General features: G+C 36.9%; 1 long non-coding RNA gene across 1 annotated transcript; it reads right to left on the bottom strand.

The window, feature by feature from the left end:
- Nucleotides 1-14,831: 14,831 nt before the first annotated feature.
- On the bottom strand, nt 14,832-15,321 carry LOC132670419 (uncharacterized). Its single transcript, XR_009606661.1, has 3 exons — nt 15,239-15,321; nt 15,039-15,143; nt 14,832-14,902 (listed from the first exon to the last, which is right to left on the bottom strand). It is a non-coding gene; the product is annotated as an uncharacterized LOC132670419 (long non-coding RNA).
- Between the last annotated feature and the right edge of the window lie 7,111 nt (nt 15,322-22,432).

Genomic DNA, 22,432 nt, shown 5'->3' on the forward strand with positions numbered 1-22,432 from the left:
CTACCTAAGAACCCCTAAAGCACAAACACACAGCTATGCTATTCTAGAATTTTTCACCCATGAAATAATTAATGTTCGTTAAAAAAAAGGAAGAAATATACTGTTAGAATTTCCAAAGAGAAATTAGATTGACTATTCTTCAACTTGTGGATTTAAGTACACTATAGTCTCTTAAGATGTAAAAACTTTTACTAATTCAAAAGAGTACATGCACCCCTAGGTTTATAGCAGCATTATTTACAAGAGCCAAGATATGGAAGCAACCGAAGTATCCAGTGATTGACAAATGGATAAAGATGTGCTATACACACACATACAATAGGTTATTATTCAGCCATAAAATATTGAAATCTTACTGTTTGCAATGACATGATGGAGCTAAAGAGTATAATCCTAAATGAAATAAGTCAGAGAAAGACAAGTATCATATGATTTCACTTGTGGAATTTAAGAAACAAATGAGCAAAGGCAAAAAGAAACAAACCAAGATAAAGACTCCTAAGTATACAGAACAAAATGATGGTTAGCAGAGGGGAGGTGGTTGGAGGATGGGTGAAATAGGTGATGGGGATTAAGGAGTGCACTTGTCATCATGTGCACCAGCTGATGTATGGAATTGTTCAATCAGCATATTGTACACCTGAAACTAATGTAACACCGTATGTTACCTATCTAGAAATAAAATACAACTTAAAAGAAAAAGATCTGGAAGTGTGGGGTTCAACAAATTCAGGAACAATGTCAGGAGAATGTCACACTTCCCTAGTCAGTATTGCTGGCTCACTTCTCTGTGCCCACTTAGCAATTTATAAGCCTCTGTGGTGGTAGTAGCTTAGTATAAGGTATGTTAACAATTAATTTACTCTTTACCCTAAGCCTTTATGGGCTTGACTGCCAGAGACCTTGGTTCATTCATTTTTTTATCACCAATGTCCAGTTGAAAGACTCATGAAAGGTAGGTTGAGTTTAGTCAGTAGAGCAGAGCTAATGAGGCTAAGGACATGGGTTGAGTCCCTGTGTAGCCAATTAGCTTTGTTCTATTCCTTGGTCCAAATGGCACCCTTTGTTCCTACCAGCTGTCTTAAAAATGTGTACCTGAACAAACCACCTAACTACATATTCTAACAGTGTTAAGTCAGTAACATAATAATGTATCAAGTTTAATGCTCTTGCAAAGTGTTTTTACATACCTTTTTTCATTTGATACTTACCTTTAAAAACCTGCAAGATATGATAATGGTCTTGTGATTGCCCCGTACTAAAATGATAGACACTACAAAAGCCTGCATGACTTACCTGACTATATAGAACTAGTAAGTGGTGGTAACTAGAGTAGAAATGAGGCATGCAACTTCTACTTTAAAACTTGTTTCAGCAAGTAGCTGACCAGTATTCAAACACCATAATCAATGGCAAATTTCGCTGTCTTTTAGAAATTTAATAAAGAGTGTAATTACTTAAGCAGATACTCATTTTTAGAGAGAGAGAGAGAGAGAGACACAGACAGAGAGACAGAGAGAGTGAGCAGGGGAGGAGCAAAGAAAGAAGGACAGAGAGAGAAAATTCCAAGCAGTCACCATGCTATTAGCACAGAACTGGATGTAAGGCTCAAACTCACAAACCGTGAGATCATTACCTGAGTCAAAGGCAGAACTTTTACTGACTAAGCCACCCGGCAACACAAGCAGATACTCTTTTAAAATAAGTCTACTTGGGTAACAATCATTAGACTTTGGGTAACCATCAGGAGATGCTGAATGCTGTTTGGTGTGAAGCATCTACAACTCCATTCTGTTGCTCTCTTCTCTGCATCTATTAAATTCAGGTCAGCACCATACTCAAGCAAATCATCAGATGAAGGGTTTTTATTGTTCTTTTTTTTTTTAAGAGGTTCTAATTGCTAGTAAGATACAGAATTTGGACAAATCAAGTAAAATGATTTCCATTCCCTTACTCCTTCAACCTTTGCTTATTTATGGTAACTATGATTTAATGATACAACACAGCATTGAAAATCCCAGACTCTGGAAATCAGATGCCTAATTACCCAGCTTTGCCCTAGCATGAACTCTTTCTGACTTTGGTCAAGTGTCTTAAGTAAGCCTTGGTTACTTCATCTGTAAGTTTTTTAAAAAATAATTCCTATTTATACTGTTTCTAGTGAATCAAATATCAAAGTCCAAGTAATTCAGTATATACTGACATGTTGTACGTACTCAGCAATCATTAATAATAAGTATATTATCAAAATTTGTACCAGATATCATTGTCATTATTTTCTACTATTATTAACCTGACCTCCATTCATCCGAGGACCTCCATTCCTTTTCAGAGGAATTCTTGTATTTATTAAGACTTTTAAAAAATCAAAGACCCCATCTTTCACTCCCAGCTCTGCTACTTTCTCTGTATTGCCATATCGGTTATGTAAACTCCCGGAGCCTTAGTTTCCTGTGTTTGTATATACTATGAGTTCAGTCATTATGTTACATTTTTCCTTTTTTAGCTTTATGGATTCTCAAATGCTTATTTCAACTTTGTTTGAGCAAAGTAAAAATTATTATTTTAATGATTTATATTTGCTTGCTAAATGTTTTATGCCCACTAGACATTTTCATATGCTTGACAACAAAGTTCATACATAATTTGATCTTGCAGAATATTAGAAGAAATGTCTCCGATAAAACATTTATATACACAGTAATAAACCGATGATTCTTATATTTTCCTTCCAAGAACAGTAATGATTTCTTTTCTTGTGAAAATTAAGGAGTATAATTTTGAATCATATTACCTGCCAGTATTTCAGGAGTTACTTAATACATGCTAATCATTCCAAGAACAATGAAAATGACCTCAATAGGAGCTCCATGATGACTGGGTGAGAATCATTATTGCCCAGAAACTCATAGATTCAAAATTCATGAAGATATATGCTTTGTCCAACAGGTGTCTTAAAACCATTTTTGGATTAAAGTGATTTTAATTGCCCAGTTTCTGTTGTAAGCAATGATTAATGACTCATACTAATAGTGTTTTCCACCTAAGTTAATAATGGTCTAGGATGCATACAAACCATAAAGAACAGATTTCATTGAAATGGTCTAAAATACTTTCATCAAAAGTATATTCACTTAGAGCATTTTATTTAATGTAATTGGACATTGTATCTTTCTTTTACATGACATTCATATTCTGCTCAGTTTCCTAGTTGTTTTTCTCCAGAGAACACATCTACACACTCTGCAGGCCTGGAACAAAGAAAAAGCAAAAACAAAACCCTGATTTCTGGTTTGGAGGCAGGGAGAAAGACCCTCTGTTTACTATCATCAGAAGTGTTGGCTCTGGCTTAACTGTGAACTATATTAACTTTGTCTTTAGAGGTTTTCGCTTTCCATGTCTTTGCCCTTTATTTATTCTTCAGCACTTCTTTGGTTACTTTGGCTATTCTACTGAGAAAGACTCTGTAACCAAGGCTATGTTTTAATCAAGTATGTCACTTGGAGGAAGAGAAAGTTAAAGCAATGAAACCATAGTCTTTTTAGGGTAATTCAGACATCATAGCACTTAGATACAGTTGGTAATTTTGATTTATGGGGCATCTATAAAATGAAGAGCACCTATAAATTTATGTGTTTGTTTTATAGATTAAATACCTGAAAAATATAAAGAGTTTGACAGAGTATCAGCCATTATTGTTGTCATCATCATTATCATTCATTTAAGGGTGCTTGGAAGAGGAAATGCTGTACCTTTGGAAGGTGGGAGAAGAAAGTAGTATCTTACAGCATCATATAAAAATTAAAAGGGAGGGGCGCCTGGGTGGCTCAGTCGGTTAAGCATCCGACTTCAGCTCAGGTCACGATCTCACGGTCCGTGAGTTCGAGCCCCGCATCGGGCTCTGGGCTGATGGCTCAGAGCCTGGAGCCTGCTTCTAATTCTGTGTCTCCCTCTCTCTCTGCCCCTCCCCTGTTCATGCTCTGTCTCTCTCTGTCTCAAAAATAAATAAAAACGTTAAAAAAAAAAAAAAAAAAAAAAAAAAAGATTTAAAAATTAAAAGGGAGATCATCAAAGTTTCCCCCATGCAGATGAATTTACCAGTTTTCCAACATATACCTTGAAATAAAGTAAGCATTTGTAAATTTTTTTCATGTTTTTATTTATTTTTGAGACAGAGACAGAGCATGAGCAGGAGACGGGCAGAGAGAGAGGGAGACACAGAATCAGAAGCAGGCTCCAGGCTCTGAGCTGTCAGCACAGAGCCTGACACGGGGCTCGAACTCGCCGACTGTGAGATCATGACCTGAGCTGAAGTCGGATGCTTAACCAACTGAGCCATCCAGGCGCCCCCAAAATAAGCATTTTCAACAATTCTGGAAAGGTATTCTGCTTAAAAAACATGGTCCTCTTAACACCTATAATTTCAAGAGCCAGTAGACACTTTTTTTGGCACTAATAGATCATCCTATACTAAATTAAAAATACAGCTTCCCGTAAATACTTTCTCCCATTCTGTATGTTGCCTTTTCACCCTTGATTGTTTCCTCTGATGTGAAGTTTTTAAGTTTGATGTAGTTTCATTGGCCTATTTTTGCTTTTGTTGCCTGTGCTTTAAGATGTCATATCCAAGAAGGCATTGCCAAATCCAACGTCTTGAAGTTTCCCCCCATATTTTCTTCTAGGATTTTTATAATTTTAGTCTTCACACTTAAGGACTTTAATCCACTTTTAGTTAATTTTTGTATATGGTGTAAAGGTCCAGGTTCATTCTTTTGCACGTGGATATCTAGTTTTCCTGACACCATTTGTCGAAGACTATTGTTTCTCCACTGTGTGATCTTGGCACTGTTGTCAAAGATCGTCTGACCAGATACAGGAAGTTATTTCTGAGCTCTGTATTCTATTCCATTGTTCTATAGGTCTTTATCCAATAAAAGGTTAATATTCAGAATCTGTAAGGAACTTTTAACAACTCAGCAACCCAAAACAAATAACCCAATTTAAAAATGGGCAAAGGATGTAGTGCCTGGGTGGCTCCATCGATTAAGCATCTGACTCTAAATTTTGGCTCAGGTCATGAATTCATGTTTCAGGAGTTTGAGCCCCGCTTCGGGCTCTGCACTGACAGTGTGGGGCCTGCTTGGGATATATTCTTTCTCTCTCTCTCTCCCTCCCTCTCCCTCTCTTTCTCCCTGTCTCCACTCTTCCCCAGCTCTTTCTGTCACATAAATAAATTTTTTAAAAAATGGGAAAAGACTTGAATACTCCAAGAAGATATACAAGTGGCCAACATATAAAAATGGCAAATATATGAGACATATACAAATAGCAAGCCTATGAAAATATACTCAAGGTCACTAATCATTAGAGAAACGGAAATCACAACCACAATGAGATATCACCTCCCATTTATTAGGATGGCCACTATCCAAAAATTAAATAAAGAACAAGTATGAACAAAGATATGGAGAAATCGTAACTCTTCTGCACTGTTGGTGAGAATATAAAATGGTGCAGCCACCATGCAGTTTCGTCACCAACAGTAGGGAGTTTCCTCAACAAATTAAAAATAGAATTACCATATAACCCAGCAATGCCACTTCTGGATATAAATCCAGATGAATTGAAAGCAAGATCTCAAAGAGGTATTTGTGTACCCATGTTCACTGCAGCATTATTCATAATAACCATGAGATAGAAGCAAACCAAAAGTCCATCAATGGATAAACAGATGAAGAAAACATAGTAGATACAAACAATAGATTATCATCCAACCTAAAAAAGGAAATCCTGTCACATGTCACAACACAGATAAAGCTATGGAACATTAAGCTAAGTGAAATAAAGTAGTCACAAAAAGATAAATACTGTGTGATGCCACTTATATGAGGTACATAAAGTAGTCAAATTACTTTATAGAATTGTAAAGTATTAGAATGGTCATTGTCTGAGACTGGGGAAAGAAAAGTGAGAAGTCGTTCAATGGGAATAGAGTTTTAGTTTCATGAGATAAAGTTCTACGTACCTGTTAGACAATATGAATATACTTATCACTCCTGAACTATATACTTAAAAATTATTAAAAAGACATATTTTATGTTATGGGTTTTTTTTACCACAATTTTTATTTTAAAAACATTGCTATCTGAAAGGGGTATTATGTTGAACTACGTATTAACATTCAGAAATAATTTATCAAGTTCTTGCTTGAGATAGATAAGAGAATGTTGGAACTGTCTCCAACTCAAGCTCCTTAAAAGAATGAATGGGGGCTGTACTCAGGTGCCTCACATTTCTCAGGCGCTTTCCATCCTCACTCTTGTCTCTCTTAGGCTTATGTCCAATGACATTCTGCTCTGACTCTTCTTCACTTCTTTTTCAGCCTACGGTCATTTTCCCTGGACTATGCCTTCTACTATAATCTGTGAGTCTGAGATCTCTAGAACTCCAGAGTTTCTGGATGGCAAACTCAATCCAAGTATTCAGAATATAATTTTTCTCTTTCTCTTGAAAGACACAAGTTGGAATCACAAATGGCCCTAATGATCTAACATGGATCTAATGATCTAATGAACCAGGTCGTGTCAATGGTTTGAGTCAGTTGAGTGTGGTAAAATTCAAAGATGTAGGGACTATAGTACACCACAAAGGATAGGGCCTGTATGAAAGGAATAGCTGCCTAATGACAGTAGCACCAAAGAAATCTGCTTGTTTTTCAAAACAGACTAGAAATCTGGAAACTTAGGCAATACTTGTGATGTTTAAAACCATCTTCATGTAAAAATGAAATGCAGTAATACCATGGGTTCTTTGCTTACTGGACATCAGCTTTTGATTCTTGCTATAAAGCTCAAAGAGATAAGAAAATCGGATCTTTTCCCAAGATGACACATAAAAACAAGACTAACTCCACTTTTCTTATAGAGAACCCCAAATATGGGAACTTTATTAGACCTTAGGACTTAAGATCTTTCCTTAGCCCAACATTGTTTCTGATACTTCTTGGTATCGGTGGCTTCCACAAGCTATTGTTAGTTGATAGGCTTTGATTCCAAAAGCTCCTCCCAGAGTTTCAGTGATTATACTGAAACCCTCTTTCCTTGGTCACTCAATGTCCTGAGCGTCTCTGCTTCCTCACACTATTTTCCTTAAGTTCTCCCTTATCCGGAGAAGTATATGATATCTTACAAGTTTCCACTGTCCTTACCAGTGCCATACTCTTAGACTGATAGAAGCCTTCCAATATCAGGGGCCCCTGCTTAATTCACTAAAGGCAACTATGAGCTGAATCTTAAAACTGAGGAACTAGTTCTCACAGCAAAAGTCAAAACCCACTGGGACTGCCTGGAGAAATTAGCTTTTATAATGTATCATATAGTCTCTTAACTACTCTCTAAAGAATGCTCTAATATACAAGGAGTTGGGCCACATTCCCCTCTGGCCCAGAGTGTAAGGATACTTTTTCTTTTAGTACCCAAAGCCAAGTTTCCAAAGCCATGAAAACAATCCCATTTTACCATCAGGGTTAGTCCCTATTGTGCACAGAATGCATGTATGAATCAAAACCAAGTCATGTTCATTGGTTCTCAGAAATTCTCCAAGTTAAATAAGCAAAATATACTGAGACACAGAGGTCAAAGGAAAAAAAAATGAAGCTACCTATTTAAGAACAAAGGCTTTCTAGAATCTACTGATCTAAGGATAACTTTTCTTTAAGTAACTCATCACAATTGACACTGTTCATTACTATCTACATGGAACCACCAAACCAATTTCAACCAACTGGCTTGTGCCAAACAGAAAGACAAATACTTGATAGAGCAATAGAATTTAACATAATTTATGCTTCTCCTTTCCTTCCTACCGGCACCTTAATCTTTAGGATGAGCTGTCCTCCAAGACTAGTTCAAGGGAATACCATTTAAAACTAGACAGTAAATGGGGCGCCTGGGTGGCGCAGTCGGTTAAGTGTCCGACTTCAGCCAGGTCACGATCTCGCGGTCCGTGAGTTCGAGCCCCGCGTCAGGCTCTGGGCTGATGGCTCGGAGCCTGGAGCCTGTTTCCGATTCTGTGTCTCCCTCTCTCTCTGCCCCTCCCCCGTTCATGCTCTGTCTCTCTCTGTCCCAAAAATAAATAAAAAACGTTGAAAAAAAAAAAATTAAAAATAAATAAATAAATAAATAAAACTAGACAGTAACTAAATACCAAAATCAAAATCCCAGAAACAGCCAATAATGAAAAATAGTTGATAAGACATTTTCGTCCCAAATATAAACAGCTACAAGACCCTCCTACTTTCAACTTTTGTAGGAGAAGAAATAGAAGGAAGCAGTAAGATATATAAATGACTTGAGAACAGGAGAACCCAAAAACAAAGGCACTCACTTAAAAACACAGTCAGTCATTTGAGATCAGCAACTACATACTTCAGCTCACAATGACTGCAAAAAAAATCAGTGTTCTTACAAACTAATTTTGTGAAAAAGTGAGTAGAAAAATACAGCTCCCATATGCAAATTTTCAAAAACAAAAATATCCCCCTAGAAAGTAAAAACATGACATAAAACCCCACAAAACAGATTTTAAAAAGAAGTAACCTAAAAATAAATAAAATTTTAAAAAATAAAAAAGGTAGTATTTTAAAAGAGCTACAATTTAAGATACTGATATAAGCTATGAAAGAGTAATGTAAGTTACAATTAGAAAAACCACAGGGTGCCTGGGTGGTTCAGTTGGTTAAGCATGCAACTTTGGCTCAAGTCATGATCTCACTGTTCCCAAGAGTAAGCGCAGACATTGGGCTCTGTGCTGACAGCTCAGAGCCTGGAGACTGTTTCAGATTGTGTCTCCTTCTCAGTCTCTGCCCCTCCCCTGCTTGTGCTCTGTGTCTCTCTCTCAAAAATAAACCAACATTAAAAAAATTTTTTTAAGAAAACCAATAAAGAAGGTTATAAAAGTAAGAAAAAACAAAAATTATTTTAGAAATGAAAGAACACAATATGCATAAACACAACTGATAATACTTTGAGAACTACAAGCAAAATGAGTAATTTTTTTTAATTAAAAATATTTAAAATAGTAAAAGTAATTCAAGAAAAAATTACAGCTATAAAAGCTAGGCAAAGAAAATGTAACAGGCATGTAATAGAAGGATCTGAACAGGGGGGAAAAAGGAAAACTTTAAATGAAGGAAAATTTCTTCAAATTTAAAACAAAAAAAAATTGAAATGTGTTGTTTCAGAAGACACATTGCATACCTGGAAAAGTTAATCCATAAAAATCAATACCAGCAGTATTCTGCTAATGATTTCACATCCAGAACAAAAGACCAAGTTACTTATAAGGAAAAAAGGAAAAAAAAAAACACACCTTTTTTCAGAGAACTGGAATAATCCTAAGATTTGTGGGAACTACAGAGACCCTGAAGAGCCAAAGCAACCTTGAAAAAGATAAAACTTGAGCTAACACAATCCCAGAATTCAACATTATACTACAAAGCTGTAGTAATCAAAACAGTGGGGTACAGGCACAAAAACAGACACACAGATCACCAGAACCGAGAACCCAGAAATACAGCCACACTTGCATGGTCAGTTAATCTATGACAAAGGAGGCAAGAATATACAATTGGAAAAAGTCTCTTCAACAAATTATGGGAAAACTGAAGAGCTACATGTAAAAGAATGAAATTGAACTACCTTCTTACAGTACACAGAAAATAAACTCAAAATGTGATTAAAGATCTAAATTTTAGACCTGAAATCATAAAACTCCCAGAAGAAAATACAGGTAGTTATCTTTTTGACATAAGCCATAGAAACATTTTTCTAGATATGGCTCCTCAGGCAAGGGAAACAAAAGCAAAATTAAACTGTTAGCACTACACCAAAATAACAACCTTTTGCGTAGCAAGGAAAACCATCAACCAAAAGACAAACTACCAAATGAAAGAAAATAATTTGTAAATGATGTATCCAATAATGGGTTGATATCCAAAATATATAAAGAACTTAAACAACTCAACACACACACACACACACACACACAATAATTAAAAATGGGCAGAAGACTTGAATAGACATTTCTCCAAAGAAGATATACAGATAGCCAATAGGCTTATGAAAAGATGCTCAATATCACTAATCATCAGGGAAATGCAAATAACAATCACAATTAGCCATCACCTCATTTTTCAGAAAGGCTAAAATCAAAACACAAGAAATAACAATTGTTGGCAAGGAAGTAGGAAAAAAGGAACCTTCGCACACGGTTGGTAGAAGCTGATATAGCCACTGTGGAAAACAGAGAGATCACTCAAAAATTTAAAAATAGAACATATGGTCCAGTAATTCCACCACTGGGTATTTACCCAAAGAATATGAATATACCCTTTCAAAAAATGTATGCACCCCTATGTTTATTATGGCATTATTTATAATAGCCAAATTATGGAAGCAACCCAAGTGTCTACTGTTAGGCAAATAGATAACTAAGAGGTAGATAAATGGAATATTACTCAGCCATAAAAAAGAAGTAAATCTTGCCATTTGCAACAACATGGATGGATCTAGAGGGTACAATACTATGTGCAATAACTGAGATAAAGACAAATACCACAGGATGTCTCTCATATATGGAATTTAAGAGACAAAGAAAATAAACAAAACAAAGAAAAAAAACAGACTCTTAAATACAGAAAACAAATTGATATTTACCAGAGGGGAGGTGGGTGGGGGGAAATGGATGATGTAAGTAAAATGTATACAACTACTGAATCACTATATTGTACACCTGAAACTAGTGCAATACTGATTTTTAAAAAAAAATTTTTTTAAGGAGACAGCATGAGCAGGAGAGGAGCAGAGAGAGAGGGAGACACAGAATCTGAAGCAGGCTCCAGGCTCTAAGCTGTCAACACAGAGCCCGATGTGGGGCTTGAACTCACAAACTGTGAGATCACGACATGAGCCAAAGTCGGACACTTCAACGACTGAGCCACGCAGGCGCCTGTGTTTTTCTGATGTACAAAGTTCTTTAAACATACAAATATCAAACAATATTCTTGTGTTCTCACCTTGAGAAGTACACTATAAACAGAACTTCAGATAATCCAAATGAATGGGGATATGGCATAAAAATTGGTCATATTGAACATCAGTTGTTAACATTTTAAAAGAGAAAAATATAATGTGTCTTTTATGGAAAGGTATATGCAGCTACTTATGAAATAATCCTATCAAAGATCCTTGAACCTGAGCCTAATCAAGCCAGTAGATCAACTACTGATTTACATAAAATATAAATCATAGAATGTGTTAAGTATGCCACAGGGATCTAATCAACAGAATCCAGAATGTGAGAACTCTGTAAAACTCCTTCTAAAACAGTTTCTTTAAGCAGTAAACTTTGAAAGAAAAAATAAAAAGCAGAAAAAATAAAGGAAGGAAATATAGATTGAAGCACATTTAAAAGACAAATTCAATATTTAGATTTTATTCAGATTCTAATTAGTAGGGGAGAGAAGGAGAGAAAGAAGGAGGAAGGAAGAGGAAGAGGGGAAAGAGGAGGAAAGACAAAATCTTTGAGATAATTGAGAATTTAAACATCCAAAAGTTGATTTAATAATGTTAGAGAAGCAATGTTATGGAAGGCTATGTTAAAAGTGTTTAAATATTTTAAAGATGCATCCTGAAATATTTAAGGACGAAATGATAAAATATCTGAGATTTGCTTCAAATTAGGCTGAGGAGAAGTGGATGGGGTATAGATGAAAGACTGGTCTTGGGTTAATCATCACTGAAGCCAGTTGATAGACACATGGGAGTTCATTATAATCTTCCCACTTACTAGGTTTAAAATTTTTATATAATAAAACATAGTTAAAGTCATCTTATACCTAATGATCAGGTTGCAAAAGAATAAGTTTATTTGGCCTGTGTGAATATGATGTGCCAATAGCTCTATACCTTTATAAATCAAAATTTAGTGTTTATTAGCACAAAGAGAAAAATATAGATCATTACCATTCCTTTCTTGCACAATCACATTTTCTTGCCTAACAGATGTGCAAATGGAAGCTGACCATAGCCCAAACTATTTCAGCCTTAAGAATGTCACAGACCACTTATAAATACTATGAGACGTGACTTTGGAGGATCCTGGTGCACTACTTAACTTCACATGAGAGATCTTGATGACAATCTCTATTATGACAACAGTACTGCAAAAGAAAAATGTACCTCCACCTTTGGGGGGAAAGTCTTGCTAAGCCTCTACCTTCACAGAGAGTATGGAAATGCAGAAATCACCTTAGCATGTGACATACACATAGGATTGTGGATGACAACCTAACATGGCTTTAAGCTGAGCTCCCATCTCCCTTCAGTGATACTGGCCGCTGTCACAGCCTCTGAGGACCCAAAGGGCTGTAAATTTGCTTTCTGCTTGTCAAATCGTCACCTGGTGCTGACCCTGGATAAGAGTTTATTTCTCAAAGAGAGTTTTAGAAAAATATGACATTTCACGTATATATGAATATGTATTTCATATATATGACGTTTCAATAATGTAAGCCAAGCCTTTAATTTAATAGATGTCTAGGTCAGGGAAGTACTCAGGCCTGTTTTATTTAGATGTGTATTTAAATACCCCAGAATAATACCTAAGCATCACTTCAGAATTTATTTTGCCTGAGTGAGATCATTGCATACCTCAGAGTGTAGAGAAATATGGGATAATACCCAGTAATTATTTGAAGAAAGATCATTTTTATCTACTTTTCATGGATACCATAGGGATAGCTCTGTAAAATAACTGTAAAAATATCGTGTGGCACTAAATATAATTCTTAGACTTAAAATACTACATCCACAGAGTGTTTAGGATTTAGGGAGACAGATCAATCCTTTTCAACTTCTCTTTTCAGCAAGGAGATGAACATCCCTGCAAAATTGTCAGTTTTTTGCCAAACTCGTTTTATCAAGCTGTTTGATTTAGCTGTCCCCTGAATACTTAGTTCAGTATAAAGAGGTAGATACAGTCTTTCCTGGGAGACCTCTCAGTGCTCATTCTACTCCATAAACATGTTGGTCCTTTCTGATTTTATTTCCTGCAATTGTAACCCATTTTTGATTCCCAAGCTCACATCTTTTCATCTGTCAAGACTCCAAACTATAAAAGAGCAATGGGTAAAGACTATTTCCTTCCACAACAGATGGGCCTGTTTGTGATTTGCCAAACTCCAAAAGATATGTTCTTCCCTGGATCCTGCCAGAAAGGGCTAGGGTGTTGAAATAGATGCAGAAAATCCCTCTGTCCTGATACGATTGCTTAGCTGTAAATTATGTTTCTGGATATAAAACCATCCGGGCTGTTTTATTTCCATTTCCATGTGTAGCACTCAATTCCCCTGACAATTTCTTAGTTATTTTAGGTTTGTGAACCGTCAACTTTAGTCATTGGCTAGGTACTCTTGTGTGGATTCACCTCTGCTAGCTGAAACATACATCAGACTTCCTTGAGCATTTTGTCCGCCCTTCAGTTCTGCCGACTCATCCTGTCATAAGCCTTTCCAAATCTACTCTTAGCAGGGCTTCTCCAATGGGTATTATTCCTATTTTTGTGGGTCTACTCTTTCCCAGAATCTGTACTCATTGCTGGTGATATATAATACTTACCAGGACTTTACCAAATGGCAGATAGAGCTAAATCCTTTACATATATTATCTCATATATCTATTTCCACACAGGAGGTAAATAACCTTATCATCCCCATTTCTCTTATGAGGAAACTGAAATTCAGACAAGTCACAGTATTTGCTTCAGGTCACACAGCTCTCAGAGGTTTAAACCTAGAAATGTTTAATTTAACTCAAAGCTTGATACATCCTGCAATTCCAAACTATCTTCACCAAAACAGAAAGCATTTTTTTTTTAATCACAAAAGTCTGGGTATAATTTGGTAAACTATAAAAACAGCAGTTGAGGGTCTTCTTGTAACAGAGGTCATATAATTTAAATGTTAAAGCTTTTAAAATCCCCCAAACAATTAAGCACAAGCATGTGAGTGCATAAAAGGGGAGTATTAACCTCTATAAATGGTGGTTAACACTGAGCCTTTCTCATGGCTAATGCTCGCCCCCTGCTGGTACATCTAATTTGTGTTTCAAAAAGCATTCTCTCAATGCCAGAACCCTTCTGTAAAGTCATTAAAACAAACTGGTGCAGCCACTCTGGGAAACAGTGTGGAGATTCCTCAAAAAATTAAAAATAGATCTACCCTATGACCCAGAATAACACTGCTAGGAATTTACCCAAGGGATACAGGAGTGCTGATGCATAGGGGCACTTGTACCCCAATGTTTATAGCAGCACTTTCAACTATAGCCAAATTATGGAAAGGGCCTAAATGTCTATCAACTGATGAATGCATAAAGAAATTGTGGTTTATATACACAATGGAATGTGGCAAGGAGAAAGAATGCAATATGGCCTTTTGTAGCACCATGGATGGAGCTGGAAAGTGTTATGCTAAGTGAAATAAGTCACACAGAGAAAGACAGACACCATATGGTTTCACTCTTATGTGGATCCTGACAAACTTAACAGAAGACCATGGGGGAGAGGAAGGAAAAAAAAAGGTTAGAGAGAGAGGCAAAGCCAAACCATAAAAGACTCTTAAAAACTGAGAACAAACTGAGGGTTGATGGGGGGTGGGAGGGAGGGGAGGGTGGGTGATGGGTACTGAGGAGGGCACCTGTTGGGATGAGCACTGGGTGTTGTATGGAAAGCAACTTGACAATAAATTTCATTTAAAAAAAAAACATAACCTACCTTCTGTGTCAATTTAGAATTAGGACAGTAAAAACAGCCTTCTGACTTTCATAAAGTAAGATGAAAAATCCTATGATGGAAGCAACGATACAAAAGGCTTTGTTATGACTTTTTTCAGACCGTGAAAACTTACTACCTATGATTTCTAGGCAGTCAGAATTTTGTCATGTACAAAAGATGGCAGATGAACCCTTATTAGTTATTACCTTCAGGTGGTTCTGATGAGGGCAGCAGAGATGAGAAGGCTGATATTCTAACCAAGGGAAAAATTAATTAGAGCAGAAGCTCTCCTCTGTGATTCCATTTTATGTCTGGAGAAGAAAAAAAAAAAGATACTAAAAACGATGCTTCAATCCATTCCTCTCCTCTCTTTAATAATGCAGTATTCTTTTTTGCAGCCAGTTACCTGACGAATGCTGAAACACTGAAAAGGAGCAGTCAGCATCTTACAGGTTTCCTTGCATCTTGAGGCAGATAAGTTTGCTCAAGTCTCCAATGGAACTAAGAGAATCCATCAGACACATGCTCTGCCAAAAAATTGGGATGGACTCAGAGTGTAATCAACTCACACGCAAACACACATAGACATTTGAAAGTAACACTGAAAGTCAAACCACACACTTGAAATAAACCATATTTATAGTGAAATAATATATCAGAATATTTGCTCAAATATCGTATTTTTAAGGAGTAATATCTAAAAAGCATTAGCTGATTAGCTTTCAATCTGTGTTTCCCATTCCATTGGTCATATAATGATCCATACATTTATTTATATGATCTCTTCATTAAAGTTGTCAGTGTAGAAAATAATATTCCTTAATCCAGCAAAATGCTTAGCATTATGAGATATGAGCTTGATGCTATTATTTAGACAAAAAACAGGAGTGTAAGACTGTTCCTCAAGTTTGATTATAGAAACACAAGTCAAGAAGACACAAAGAGGAATAAATGAAGAATAGGAAAGGAGTTTGTAATTTCCATGCCATCTCACTTTCCCCCCAAATTCTTGACATTTTGAGGTTGAATTTATTCTGCTATAGTACTTACTTGTATAAGGAACATTATCTCATATGTTTGGAGTGAGGAGGATGCAGGGTAGGAGGTATTCAGTAACACCTATTATGTTACAGCAGTAACATTACCCATTTGTAAAACTAGTTCTTATGCTAGTCACTTGCAGACATTAACCAATTTAATACTTCCAATAACCTCATTTTCCCCTCTGTTTTATTATTAGGGAAATGAAGGCTTACAGAGGTCACACAGTATCAAAATCAGGATTCAAATGTACTTTCTAAACTTGCTTTTAACACTTGTGTGCCATTTCCCTGATCCCAGTGATAAAAACATCCCCATGTTCATTTATGTATTCATCCTTCATTATGAAGAGATTAAGGGCAGGTTTTCTCAGACAAAGCTCAGTGACTGCAGCAACTCTTAGCTAACAGGTCAATTTATGGAGGACAAATGATTCAGAGGGGAAGGCTTCCAGAGTAAACTTGTTGGGGGGCGGGGGGAGGGTGGCAGAATAGCACCAAAGCACCCAAGGACACATGGCCAGGTGTTGGGTAAGTGGGCAGGACTTGGCAAAGACTAGTATCCCTCTGCTGAGCCATGCTCCTTTGTCTGGAGTGCCCCAGAATGCTCCAGGACATTGTTTAGTGGCTGTTGGCTGCAACAAAACCTCAGGGGTAAAGCAAAGGGAAGCACAGAAGATCTGGGGGCAGTCAGAAAGCAGGCATTCACTCAATTGTGGAATTTTGCTCATCCATATATTTAGGCAAAGAATGCATACATACATACACACACACACACACACACACTTTTGAGTTTTATAATTTTGTAATTTACCCATCTCTAAGGATAATTTAAAATAAATGCATCATTTCCTTTGCTTGCTATAGAATATACAAAACTAGAGTAGATCACTTATATATGGAAACTAATCAAGTGGACCTCATAGAAACAGAGAATGGTAGTTGTTGGGGGTTAGGGGTCAGGAAAATGGGGAAATATTGGTCAAAAGTATCAACTTCCAACTAGAGTAAGTTCAGGTGACTAACTACTTCATTTTATATTGAAAGTGAGAGTAGATCTTAAACACTATCACCACACAAACACACAAATGCATACAAAATCACACACAAAATCATAATTATATGAGAAGAGGAAAGTATCAACTAACCTTATTGTGGTAATAAGGTTTTCATAATATATATGTGTATCAAATCATGTTGTGTAACTTAAACTTATATACGTTATGTGTAAGCAATAGGTCACTAAAGCCAGTAAGACACTGAAAACACCAACAAAAACTCCGGAGATGTGTGACGAAGGAAAACAACTTAGTATGTGCAGAGTTGGGAAGAGGATGAGTAGTTGGCTGCACACAAGTTGAGAGTGTGTATTTGCCATTAGGATTAGTTAAAATGGATATGAAAGTGTTGACTATTAAAATGGTAAGATTAGACAAATTATGCCCCACCACCCCAAAATAATTTACTTTGGAATCCAAGTTGTATAGGTGGCTAATTACGATTGAGGTAGCAAATGGAGTCGTTTCCAAACCACATCTTTACTTCACACTGAATGGAAACATGCTCATGGTAATCTCAAGTCAAAGTTTTATTTTTGTCACAGTTTATTCTTACATCCAGGGAATAGCTCTGCGGGCTTCTCTTATTTAGAAAGGTTTTTTGTTGTTGTTGTTTTGTTTTGTTTTTTTAAGTGTGCACTAGTAGACTAAGAAAGTCAAACTTTAACCAAGGGAGGATATGAACACTCTGGTGCCATTCGTGTGATCCTGTAAAACCCAACTACCGTTTACAGGGAAGAGGTATAATGTGAGGGGCTCCACACATGGTAGTCTACTAGAGCATCCCATACAGATCTTGCAAACACTCAATAAGGTAGTTTTTACCCCATTACACAGATAAGGAAACTAAAACTTACAAGGGTTACTTATTTGCCTGACAAGAAAATGGCAGGGTAGGGTTCTCCACCCAGATCTAATTCTACTCAAAAGCAAATGGCCCTGTAATAACTGCATGAAATGGGTGAAAATGATACAACTATTTAGGATAGTTCATCTCCTTAGTGCCTGCAATTAGCCAGAGTAAGGGAGTGACCTCAATGTTCTCTGTAAATAGAAGCTATAAAAAGGTTTAAAAAAGGGGAGGGGGGTGGGGAGGCTTTTGCAGGCAGTTTTAAATGTTGCCTCCTAGCTACCTCATTACATTAAAATGTCTTAATTTTTCCTTCTGTAATGTGATCTTTCAAGATCTGCTTTTTCTATTTAATTCTACTACAGTGATACCCAGCTCAGATTTTGTAATAAAGTCCATAGAAAATGTAAATAGAAATTCACTTTATGAAAAACTTTGCCATAAGATGTATTCTGATCAACACAGATCATATATCCCACACTGAGTTTCTACTTTAATATTGCAGCTTGGATCTCCTCTAGATTGTGAGAGTTAATACAGAAAACATTGCCATGAAATCTCTCAAGCAACAATACATATGATAATTTATCACACTAGGTCAGAAACCCTTTGAGCCCTGAAACCCAAAAGGTTTATCCCCAGCCTTACAAAACTGTGGGGAAGCTATGAGGTGTAGGAAGATTAAATGAAGATGGTCACCAGTGAGAGTACAAACAGGGTAAAAAAGAAGATGCCAGGCAGAGGCAGTAGGGGGAGCATGTGATGGGGATCAAAAAGCCAGTCTTCTCCTAACTAATCACAAGGCTGTATAACTTCAGACAAGTCAGGAATTATGTTTCCTCATCATTAAGTTGAGACACCAGCATCATATGCATTCTGATTTCCCCGAATAGGAGATCTGTCTCCGAAAATTAGGCAGTACAAAGGCTTTAGGACCAGGTGCAAACAGCAAGCACAGGCATTCATTTCACACTGATCTTGGCAGTAGAGGAACAAGGAGACAAAATTAATTCTCTAAATTAGGCAGTCATGTGGGACCCTGAGACTAAATGCATTTGAAATTTAGATCAAACTTTTGGGGGCAAAAAGACATTGTGAGTGTCTCTAGAGCTGTCCAAGTTTGAGGTGGTTCTGACTCTAGAAACTTAAACCCAATTGTTTAAAACACTTTGTTATTGCTAGGGTGATGGAAGGGACTGAATGACAAACCCTGTGCAAAAATTCTGCATAGCCCATCAGCTCTCTTTAAGTAGTGGCTCTATAGATTTTCATGTTGCAACTAATTTACACAAGAAACATATCTTAGAATTGTTTGACTACTTTGTAAGTGGTCTGAAAATAAGGAACAAGATCACCCTCAGTCTCCTTCTACACCCACCAAAACAGTCTAAGCTTGTGTTGTAATCTTTGATCAGTTTGTTTCATAAGAGATAGGGGTTTATTTTTATTTATTTTGAGAGACCACGCATGTGTGCACATACGCAAGCATGAGCAGGTGAGAGGCAGAGAGAGAGAGGGGGTTAAAGAGAGAATCCCAAGCAGCCTCCACTTGGGCTGCACAGAGCCCAACACGATGTTTGAACTCATAGATCCTGAGATCACAATCTGAGCCAAAATCAAGAGTCGGATGCTTAACCAACTGAGCCACCCAGGAACACCCAGAGACTCATTTATTGATGCTTCTTTCTTTCCTGCTAAACTATGAGCTCCAGGGACTACTGAGTGTTTGCCAGTGCCTTCCCCACAAGGCTGAGCACTGTTTCTGGCATATACTAGGAAGTCCAATAAATGCGTGCTGACTTGAACCAAATTTAAAATAAGGCCAAATTCCTCCTTTTCCTTTACTCATTTAATATCCTATAATTGAATGTTGAACAATAACCACAGAAAGTAATTGGTATTTATATCAAGCTAGTCAAAATCATTGGGCTGTAAAACAAAATGATTAGCTTGGAGTGGGAAGGAATTTTTTCTTAATCGTAGTACAATACATATAACATAAAATTTACCATTAACTACATTTAGTATAGTCACAGTGTTGTGAGGATTTTATATTTAAAGCATAATAAATAAAGTATTAACAAAAACTACCCCCTCTAAAAACACAACCTTGTAAGGTGACTGGGTGTTTCAGTTAGTTAAGCATCTGACTTCAGCTCAGGTGGTGATCTCATGGTCTGTGGGTTTGAGCCCCTCAGCTGGCTCTGTGCTGACAGCTCAGAGCCTGGAGCCTGCTTCAGATTCTGTGACTCCCTCTCCCTTTGCCCATCCCCTGCTCGCTCACACATGCCCCCCCCCCAAAAAAAATACACTAAAAATAATAATAGTAAAATAAAATAAAAACACAACTTTGAGAACATTCCCATTTCTGTCAATTCCCACTTTATATATATTACTCTGAAGCTCTAAGTACTGTCATAACTAATATACATATACTAATAGTATCTAGATTTCAGAATCTATTTTAGCAATAAAGTATTCCTGTGAAGGCAATATCAAACTGTTTTCAGCCTTATGGGTAGTACTCAATAGCTCCTAAATGACTTTATAAACAGAGGTGAAGAGTGTCCATGTTTTACACACACACACACACACACACACTACACAACATACTTTACCAGCCCCACGAATATCTAGCCAACAATACGGTCTCAGTTCCATGACCTGCTCAACTCCAGTGATCTTTTCCTCCATTCCTCTTCTACCATCCATTCCTTGGACCATAGGACATTGTCATCACCCACACTTCGTCCAACTACACAATGATTCCCTGCTCAAAGTTTCTGTTACTTTTCTTGTTCAATTTCTCCCAGTATGACCAATCTGCAAAATCCATGAGCTACCCATCCCTCTGAGCCCCCAATTTTATCCCATTTCACACACTTTTTTCAATTGCCAGCATATGCAAATTAAATTCCAAGATCCATTGTTTCAGTAACATCCTTGCTACTATCCCAAACTCCTTTGCCCTCTCTTTTGTTTTGTTTTGTAGACAAAGGCCATCTAAGACAAGATTGCCTGACAGCTAAGAACAGGAATCTGGAGCTAGATGGTAGATGTCTGTGTTCGATCACTGAGCATTCTGAGCACCTAGACTAGTGCCCACAGGTTGTAGGCAATAAACACGTGTTTGCTGTGTGAACACTCCATCCTTTAATATGCTTAAATGGAAGAAATATAACTAGATTGACCAGCACGAGGCAGCAGCAAGATGGGGCAGGTAGGTTTTTGTGATACTGTGAGACCACCCAGCTGACTGTGCATGTATGAAGCCTCAGGACGCTTAGTACCAACTGCTTCTCTAGGTACACTATACTTTCCATGGATTCTTGAGCTTCTGCCCCCATCTACTTCCACCCTACCACATCATGCCTGCCCCTCATTTCTGTAGAGAATACTCTAACTGTATTTTAATGTTTTGGGTATGGAATTTCAAAAGCCCTGTCATTTTGATTGTATTTCAGCCAACTGTAGATTGCTCTAATTACCCACATTATTTAGCTGGAGCAGTTTCAATTTTTCTCATTTCCTAGTTTCTTTCATTCTAATGAAATGACACAAATACAGCGAGGGAAAAATCATGTATCTTACTAACCTTGTCTCTTACAATTTTGTATTCCTTAATTCCACATGTTCAGCATTAAAGATTATTTCTAGCTTTCTCTTTTCTCATAATGACTTTTTTTCCTAGGCTTGATATATAAGACTCTTAGGAGGAAAAAAACAAAAAAAAGAAACACGTAATTTTGATTCCATTGTATAAAAAGTCTTTAGAAAGCAGTTCAGAATCTCTCTCTACACAGGATACTATAGATAAAAGATATCATCTAGATAATTAAAACTCAAAACATATATCCACCTGTAATTGTCTTGCACTTAATGGCACCATATTTTAGTGCTTCTGTGACTGAACACATATGCTCCAATTCTCAGCATATATTTGCCAAAATATCAGACGTAGAAACAAAAAGTTGAATTTCCAATACCCTAGCCAGCTCATCTTAGTATTATAAGTGGATGGCGAAGTTATGTTGATTTCTTGATCTTTTTGACCATAGCATTAACCTTTCACCTGGACTCTGGTATCCCCATAAGTTGGGAGAGTATTCAAGTAACAAAATGATAGTATGCGGACACTCCACATAAGGTTAGAAGAGGTCTCTTATTTTTCTTTATTTTTATAGAGAGAATGTGAGTGAGACAGAAGCAGGGGACAGGCAGAAGGATAAAGAGAAAGAACTTTAAGCAGGCTCCATGCTCAGCACACAGCCCGAAGCAGGGCTCTATCACACAACCCTGGGATCATGACCTGAGCCGAAATCAAGAGTCAGACACCCAACTGACTGAGCCACTCAAGCACCTTAAGAGGTCACTTATTATATGCTTTACTGAAATATAAACTTAGCCATAGCATTTTATAATTTATAGAAATTTTCTCCCTTGGGTTTGAAAAAGAGAGAATGCCTTATCCCTTCAACATAAAACAAAACATTGACTAGAAATCTGACTATTTTTTCATAAGCTTGTCCTAAGAGCCATTTAAATTTACAGCTCTGTGACAAAGTTAACTCACAACTTCCATTTGAAGCCTAACTTTCATTTCCTTGAAGTTAGAAGACAATATCCAGAAAGCTCATTCAATGGCAAGTTGT

Source organism: Panthera onca, chromosome B3 (assembly GCF_046562875.1).
Source record: "Panthera onca isolate mPanOnc1 chromosome B3, mPanOnc1 haplotype 2, whole genome shotgun sequence".
Lineage (NCBI taxonomy): Eukaryota > Metazoa > Chordata > Mammalia > Carnivora > Felidae > Panthera > Panthera onca.